We start from the raw sequence: 7,623 nt of genomic DNA on the forward strand, positions 1-7,623 counted from the left end.
GCTCTTCTTCTGGGCTCAGCAGAAGCACCAGGATCAGCGCCGAGCTCCAGCTGGAGCCTGGCGCTGATCCTGGTGCTTCCACTGAGCCCTGACAATCCCGAAGAAGCGCTGATCCTGTCGCTTCCACTGAGCCCTGACAGTCCTAAAGCTCCAGCCATCTCTCGCTCAGGCTTGTGCGGTGCTGCCACCAGTTCAGCTCATTCCCCTCCCTCACTACCACTTTTCTGGGATGGTCGCGTACCATCTGCCAGGTGCCAATGTACCACAGGTGGTACCCGTACCACTGGTTGAAAAGCCCTGGACTATTCAATTCTCCTTTGTGAGGAGAGGGGGCTGCTAGTTTTCCCCTCCCCCTTCACACCTGCAAATGGCCCCAGGTTCAATATTCCTTTTACTCTTTCCTCACTGTCTTTTGAAGTTGCTGGGAAAAAATTGGAAGCAACCATAAATGTTCCCCTCCCTTTTAATTAAAAGGGGAGGCCTGTTTTGGCCTCAAACCCCAAATTGATGTATGTGTTTTGTTTTTATGTGTCTATATATTTGGCCATTTTTCGTTTCAAGATAGCTTCTTGGCTTCCTCCCTTTTCAAGTAATGAATTTGGAATTTTGTTTTTAATTTTCTGTTTGGAGGACTAGACGCTGTCAGCTGCCTCTGCTTGCCTTCAATGCCGGCGTAACACTGCTTTATCTGCGTATTCCGATCGCAGCTATTTTGACAGCCCGGGGACCTCGGCGAGATACAAAGCAGTTGGTTGGAACCTGCAAGAAGATGGAGGTCCAGAAGGTCTGAAGCCTTAAAGGCCCCTCTCCTGAGAGAGAGGGGGGGAGCGCAAGTGCCTCTCTCTCTCTCTCTCTCTCTCACACACACACACAAACACACTGAGTGGGGGAAGAGGACTGGCAGAGCAAGGGCAGAAAGATAGAGAGGGAGAGGGAGGAGGAGAGAGGGAAAGAGAGAGAGAAAGGAAGCGCAAGTGCCTCTTCCTCTCTCTCTCTCTCTCACATACACACACACAAACACACTGAGTGGGGGAAGAGGACTGGCAGAGCAAGGGCAGAAAGATAGAGAGGGAGGGGGAGAGAGGGAAAGAGAGAGAGACAGAGAAGGGAAGCGCAAGTGCCTGTCTCTGTCTCTGTCCCTCTCTCTGTCTCTCTCTCTCACACACACACAAACACAAACACACAAACACACTGAGTGGAGGAAGAGTACTGGTAGACCAAGGGCAGAAAGCAAGAGAGGGAGGGAGAGAGAGAGAGAAAGGGAGGGAGAGGGAGGGAGAGAGAGGGGGAGGGAGAGAGAAAGGGAGGGAGGGAAAAAGGGAGGGAGGGAGAGGGGGAGAGGGAGGGAGGGAGAGAAAGGGAAAGAGAGAGAGAGAGAAGGGAGAGAAAGGGAAAGAGAGAGAGAGAGAGAGAGAGAGAGAGAGAGAGAGAGAGAGAGAGAGAGAGAGAGAGAATATGAATATATGTGGTTGTCCTTACTGGACTTTTAGTACAGAATGTTTAATTAAATATTTTGATTTTTTTAAAATTAAGAGATGAGGTATGGGGATAATTACGCTGTATTTAAAGATGGTAGATAAGCTACTAAAATTATTTTTCCCTGTTGGGATGAAGGAGAAAGGTTTTTTTCCCCTCCTGTCATTTTCTCCCCCCCACACACACACAATTTTTTTCTTTTCTATTTTTCTATTTGCAGTTTTTACAGTTTGCACCGGCTTTTTATTTCATAAATATGAGGAGGACTCAAATAGACATTGAGTATTTTATTTGAAAGTAACCTTCGACCCAGCGTCTTTTTTTGGGAGTTTAAAATGTTTTTGTTGCATGCAGAAATAAAAATTTGTTTTCTTTGTAGCAGTTCATTGATTTCATAAATGCAACACACTATAGTTTTTTTATACATAGCACAAAGGTAAAAAATGATATATGCAGTGTTATCTTCATTTTAGATGTCAAAATGTTTTGTGGCTCCCAGTGTTTTCTGTGGGAAACGGGTCCAAATGGCTCTTCGAGTGTTTAAGGTGGCTGACCCCTGGTCTAACTAAACAATTTAAAACTCAAAAATTTCCCCAAAGTTAAAACAGCAGTCTGGGAGAAACCCTTATAAAGTGTATGTGTCAATTGCTTGCATCCGGCTTCTGCTACGCGTCATCGGACCCAGCTGCTCCTGCCGTGCTAGAGGCAAGGTGCCTACTCCCGTGTAGGGGGTCCCTTTAAGTGTTTCAACAACTTCCTCCACTCCCGTCCTCCAGGTGGGCATAGCCCTTTCTATTCCCCCCGTCCGAAGCGTGCTGGAAGGAAGAAAGGAACCAGCACGCTTCGGACGGGGGGAATAGAAAGGGCTACGCCCACCTGGAGGACGGGAGTGGAGGAAGTTGTTGAAATACTTAAAGGGACCCCCTACACGGGAGTAGGCACCTTGCCTCTAGCACGGCAGGAGCAGCTGGGTCCGATGACGCGTAGCAGAAGCCGGATGCAAGCAATTGACACATACACTTTATAAGGGTTTCTCCCAGACTGCTGTTTTAACGCCCTGATGATGTCAGACGGGTTCTGACGAAAGCTTGGCTCAGTAAATTTTTAAACTTTTATATTTTACTTCTCTTGGTGCTCGGTTTTATTCGTTTAATATATATATATATTGCAAGCTGAAACTGCAAAAGGGGGCATTAAATTTCACATCCACCCGCCTTCCTCAAACCAGAATTCTAAGCAGAGAGAGAGAGAAAAGCTACAATGAGCAGCCCCACCCTCTTTTTTCTGTCTCTCTTGCTCTTAAAGCAACGGGGGGACGAGGGAAGAGACAGGAGAAAAAAAAGAAATTTTACAAAAATCTCACCACTAAAAAAATAGTTTTCTCTCCTTCACATGCATTTTCCATAAATTCTCTCACACATCCTCCATGGGACTCTTCTCATGCAAACACTTGCTATTGCTTTTCCACTTACTTTTACAACAATAAAATCTGCAGTTTACTGTTTCTTTCACAGCCTGGGACAGGGGTGGGGATTGGGGTGGGGTTTGAGGGCTAACACACAAACATTTACATATCAGCAATTAACTCATTCACCTCCATTGTAACTGCTTGCAAAAACCATTTCACATACAAATATTTCATTTCATACTTTCTCCGGGCAAACCATTTATTTTTAAATAAGTCCTTTTTGTTTGTTGTTATCAGAGAGGGTTTTTTACCCTCTTCCAAGTCTTGGAAATAATGCAGAACAACACAGTCATATATACACAAATACTATTAAAACTACATTTATTTAGACATATGGCTTGTCCTGCAGGAAGCGAGAAAAATCATGAGGTGATTCCAACCAAACGTAGTTTTTATAGGGCCCTTTAACCATCTCTTATTTTTCTCACCTGTCATTTCCTGACAGTTAGAACAATTAACCAGTGGAACAACCTCCCTCCAGAAACGGTGAATCCTCCAACACTGGAAGTTTTCAAGAAGAGACTGGACAGCCATTTGTCTGAAATGGTATAGGGTTTCCTGCCTGAGCAGGGGGTTGGACTAGATGACCTCCAAGGTCCCTTGTCCCAAAGATGCTTTTTCACGAGACAATTGGGTTTTCGTGTTTTTCTTTGAAGACGTTTTGCTTCTCATCCAAGAAGCAAAACGTCTGTCTTCAAAGAACAATAAGGCAGTCCAGTTGCCTCGTGAAAAAGCATCTTTGGGACAGCTATGACCTGGATCACTGAGAATCTCCATGGACTCCAAGATTCCTTCCAACTCTGTTATTCTGTTATAGTTACTTAGGTTTTGTCGTAGCCAAAACATGACTCACTTTTTTTTTAATTTGTTTGTGAAATCCCAAAGGAAATTCTTGTTAGTTGTGTAGTCAGGGTGGTGGTAATTATATTCTCAAGGACTTCAAAGAACCTTCCTTTTACTCTTCCTCTTTGCCTCCTTGAGGATATAGCTAACAACTAATAACAGTCTGATTAGGCAACAAACATATATCTCATTTGGGATTTCGCTAACGAGTACCCAATAGCATTCTTCTCTCCCAACACTTGAGTACAAGGAAATACACACATAAACATACACACAGACATAAAGCAAAAAGAGAGACTGACTCATTTGTTAAGCACTATAGCAAATGTCAAATCAGGGCACAAATATTTGTTTTATTTATTTTATAAACTTCTATGCCACCTATCTCACTGAGACAACTCTGGGCGCCTTACCATAAAATGCCACGAAAACACTTAAAACAATAAATAAAACCATAAATTTAAAATGTCATTAAAATGTCAATTAAGCAAAATGGAAGGAGGGAGCAAAGGGCATATGGGGAAGAGGTGGAATCTGTCTCTAATCCACTAACCCAGTGGTTCTCAACCTGTGGGTCGGGACCCCATTTGGGGTCGATCGACCATTTCACGGGGGTCGCCAAGCAAGGCTGTCCGCCATTTTTTTTGTCCGCCATTTTTTTCCCCGCCATTTTTCCCCCCTTTTCCGGCGGGTGCCTTACCTCCCTTGGGCTGGGCCAGCTGGTGGTCGGCCTGCTCCGTCTCTGCCGCTTGCCAGCTACACCTCGGCCGGTGCAGGGGGCGGAACCACGCATGCATGGCGCTCCCGGGCAGGGAAAGTCCTCGACTTACGACCGGTTGGGTAGTCCTCGACTTACGACCGGTTTAGTCCTCAACTTACGACCGGTTTAGTTCTCAACTTACGACCGGTTGGGGTCGTGGCATTAAAAAGGTTGAGAACCACTGCACTAACCACCCCCAAGTTGTGGCTCCCCCATTTGGATCCCAAGCCAGTTGGCAGAGTCAGCTTTTTCAAGCCCTTTTGGAAGTCCCAGAAGGTGGCTGTGGATCTCACTTCGAGAAGCATGATGTTCCAGAGGGTAGGCGTCGTCAAGACAGAAAATACCTGTCCCCTGGACCGTGCTAGCTGAAATTCCTTGACCAATGCGGTCTGCAGCATGCCTCTTCTGGCCTGGGTGGAGCAGGCTAATCCCAGCGGGATGAGATAGTTTTTCAAATAATGCCATGATATCAAGTGCTTCAAAATTGATCAACAAAACTGTGAATCAAACCTGGAAGCAAACTGGCAACCAGTGCAGCTCACGGAACAGAACAGAATAACAAGAGTTGGAAGGGACCTTGGAGGTCTTCTAGTCCAACTCCCTGCTCAGGGACCATTTCAGACAAATGGCTGTCCAATCTCTTCTTAAAAATTTCCAGTGTTGGAGCATTCACCGCTTCCAGAGGCAAGTTGTTCCACCAGTTAATTGTTCCAACTGTCAGGAAATTTCTCCTTAGTTCTAGGTTGCTTCTCTCCTTGATTAGTTTCCATCCATTGCATACGGAATGGCAGTGTAACATGGGCCACCATCGGGGCCTCAAGAATTGCCCACATGGCTGCCTTCTGTACCAGCTGAAGCTTCTGGATAATTCTAGAAGGGTAATCCTGCGCAGAACATATTGCAGTAGTCCAACTGGAGATGACTAGGACTTGAATGAATGATGTCAGGGACTCCTGATCCAGGAAACATGGCAACATGGCACACAACACAAAATTGCACAAAGGCTCTCTTAGCCATTCATTGAGCAGGAGTCACAAGTCCAGACACCCTATTCCACCCCAAGTTGCACACCTGATCCATCTGGGGTAGTGCACTCCCATCCATCACTAAAGATGTTAAAAGTCCTGAAACCAGGATATTAATACCCTGTTTTGAGAAACACAGATATGTTTGATCGGCATGCAGATTCAAGATAAATTATCTGACTTATGGGGGGATATATCAATAATGAAACTTAGCAGTCCAGCGTATATACAAAGGTCCCCCCCTTATAGATCATTGAGGTTAAAGAGTAAACAATAACATAGCATTAAATAGCAGTTTTTAAAGAGTCTTTCCCAAAGGTCTTTTTTAAAAAGTGACATTTTCTAATTATTTCATAAAAACACGGGCTAGGAATGAGCAAAGAGGGTTAAATTTCTAGATTGTAGTAAATCGCTTAGGGTGGGGACAGCTTAAAAACGACAAAGATTGTTCAAAATGATCTCTCCAGATTGGGAAAAAATGAACATTAGCATAATACATGTGACTCAGTGGAAGCAGTGCTTGAGCAATAGTAATAACGGCAATTCTTAATTTCGCACTGACAAAAACAGAATAAAATAATAATAATAATGATGATGATGATGATAAAGTTGGAAGGGACCTTGGAGGTCATCTAGTCCAACCCCCTGCTCAGGCAGGAAACCCTATACCATTTCGGACAAATGGCTGTCCAGTTCCTTCTTAAAAACTTCCATTTGGTGCATTCACCACTTCTGGAGGCAGGCTGTTCCACTGGTTAATTGTTCTGTCAGGAAGTTTCTCCTTAGTTCTAGGTTGCTTCTCTCTTTGGTTAGGTTCCATCCGTTGCTTCTTGTCCTGCCTTTAGGCGCTTTGGAAAATAGCTTGACTCCCTCTTCTTTGTGGTAGCCCCTGAGATATTGGAACACTGCTATCATGTCCCCCCTCGTCCTTCTCTTCATTAAACTAGACATACCCAATTCCAGCAACCGTTCCTTATATGTTTTAGCCTCCAGTCCCCTAATCATCTTTGTTGCTCTTCTCTGTACTCTTTCTAGAGTCTCAACATCTCCAGTGATGGAGAGCCCACAATTTCTGGAGGCAAGCTGTTCCACTGGTTAATTGTCCTCACTGTTAGGAAGTTTCTCCTTAACAAGCTAGAACCAAAGTGTACAGGTAGTGCTCGACTTAGGACTACAACTGGGCTCCAAAATTTTTAGCGAGACAGTTGTTCAATGAATTTTGCCCCATTTTACGACTTTCCTTGCCACTGTTGTTAAGTGAATCACTGCAGTTGTTAAGTTAGTGAATCTGGTTTCCCCATTGACTTTGCTCATCGGGAGGTCACAAAAGGGGATCACATGACCTTGGGACACAGCAACAGTCATAAATACAAACTGTTCGCCAGGCATCCAAATTTTGATCACATGACCATGGGGATGCTGCAACGGTCATGAAGTCACTTTTTTTCAGCGATGTCGTAACTTTGAACGGTCACTAAATGAACAGTTGTAAGTCGAGGATTACCTATAATCTGAAATGCATCTCTGAATTGGAAAAAAACAAACAAACCCTCCATAAAAATAATCATCTATATTCCTAAAACATGAATGTGAAGGGAATAAAGGACAAGCACACCCTTTGGAGTTTTAATTCCATTGAAAGACACTTTCCAAATTTCTTTATATATATTTTTTGCAACAAGTAACAAAATTCATACTTAATGCAATTCTCAAGGTATACAGAATAAATACTTGGCAACGTACTCAAGGAATGAATCGACTAGGGTAGGGGTGGGCAACCTTGGCTCTTTTATGACTTGTGGACTTCAACTCCCAGAATTCCTGAGCCAGTCATGGCTCAGCTTGGAAACCTCTCCCTTTCCCCTCAGCATGGCTGGCTCAGGAATTCTGGGAGTTGAAGTCCACGAGTCATAAAAGAGCCAAGGTTGCCTACCCCTGGACTAGGGAGCATATCTAGCTATGAGTATTTTCAGCTTACTTCAGCCTCTGCAATTCATGGACAAAGACTGCGTCATTTTATTTTACTTTCAGCTCAGCCCCATGCAGGGGAC

This window comes from Protobothrops mucrosquamatus, unplaced genomic scaffold, assembly GCF_001527695.2.
Source record: "Protobothrops mucrosquamatus isolate PMUCROS unplaced genomic scaffold, P.Mucros_1.0 scaffold3820, whole genome shotgun sequence".
Classification (NCBI taxonomy): domain Eukaryota; kingdom Metazoa; phylum Chordata; class Lepidosauria; order Squamata; family Viperidae; genus Protobothrops; species Protobothrops mucrosquamatus.